Source organism: Aplysia californica, unplaced genomic scaffold, assembly GCF_000002075.1.
Source record: "Aplysia californica isolate F4 #8 unplaced genomic scaffold, AplCal3.0 scaffold00333, whole genome shotgun sequence".
Lineage (NCBI taxonomy): Eukaryota > Metazoa > Mollusca > Gastropoda > Aplysiida > Aplysiidae > Aplysia > Aplysia californica.
In genome coordinates this window covers 126,465-127,840 of record NW_004797603.1, presented here as the reverse complement: position 1 = coordinate 127,840, position 1,376 = coordinate 126,465, and the positions used below count along the sequence as shown (strand labels likewise).

At 40.1% G+C, this 1,376-nt stretch overlaps 1 protein-coding gene across 1 annotated transcript in view; it reads right to left on the bottom strand.

Annotated features, from left to right (window-relative positions):
• LOC101845785 overlaps positions 1–594 on the bottom strand; it is a gene marked incomplete in the record, with an annotated part of 93,196 nt that extends 92,602 nt beyond the window's left edge. The window contains 1 exon segment of the mRNA XM_013084980.2: positions 86–594.
• Between the last annotated feature and the right edge of the window lie 782 nt (positions 595–1,376).

The window sequence follows — 1,376 nt, the reverse complement described above, 5'->3', positions numbered from 1 at the left end:
CTATCTATCTATCTATCTATCTATCTATCTATCTATCTATCTATCTATCTATCTACGTGATAAATTGTTTATACAATGTACTCACCACGAAATCTCAGGACAAATCGAAGCTGTTACAAGTCCGTGTAGACTGCAGATAATTCACGGCCACAAACAAACAGTCCAGCTCTACAGAGAATTCCTCTACTCTCACGTTTTGACACACAGGCCGTTAACTAAGTCGCGAGCGATCCCACACCGTGAGAAACTGGCACAAAGGGTCCTATATAAACTGATCACAATCTCAATAATAGCTGATGGTGCAGACCGAGTCTTGTTATGTCGTGTTATGTCCTTTACCTATCACAGTCGAAACCTAGCGCACAGAAAAAACAACAGTTTCGTTACATCGTGACTGACCAAACGAAAGAGCAATATAAAACACAGAAAAAAGTTTTACGTGTGTCACGTCATTTACCTACGTAACACAGCCGCACTGTAGGCTCTCCTAATGCACAGACAAAGTTTGGTTACATTATTTACTTAACACAACCGCAATATAAAGCACAGACCAAGTTTTATTACGTCATTTACTTAACACAGTTACAAAAGATAACACAAACCAAGTTTATTACTTCATTTGCCTAACACAACCGCACTGTATAGCATACAGTTTGATTAGGCCTACGGCACTTTCCTAACACAATGATCGCAAAAATAAAGCACAACGGTTTATTACGTCACTTTCCTAACGCAATATAGTTATAAAGCACTGAAAAAGTTTTATTACGTCATTCAGGTTACACGGTTACAATAGATAACACAGAAAACGTTTGACTACGTCTCTTACCTAACACAACCGCAATAGACAATACGGAGACAAAAGTTGTGTCATGTACCTTACCTAACACAGCCACAATATAATAATACAGCACAGACCAACTTCTATTACGTCCCTTACCTACAGCCACAGTAATACTCGTATTTAAAGCACAGACAACGTTTCATCATGACCCTTACCTGAAACCACCACAATAAGACAAAGCCATTACGTTCCTTCCTTACCCCTACCGCAGTAAGTAACTATCGCACAGACAGGCTCCTTACCCCCTTGCCTAACACAAACACTACTGACCATAAGGATCCTCGCCACTGGCCCGGATAATTCGCCCAGCTGGCAGGGTGCCCTTTTGACAAGGCGCACGCAGCTGTACCGTTAGTGCTTTAAGGAGAGAATTTGGTAGATTGGAAACCGTTTTACGCCTTCATCGACACAATTTTGATCTTTTCAGAGATTGAGTTGAACACAGTATTCCAGCAGAAGGGTAGAGGTTTGAGTGTTGCTGTTTTTTTTAGTTTAGTTTTTTTGTTTTTTTGTTGTTGTTTTTTTTGGTTGT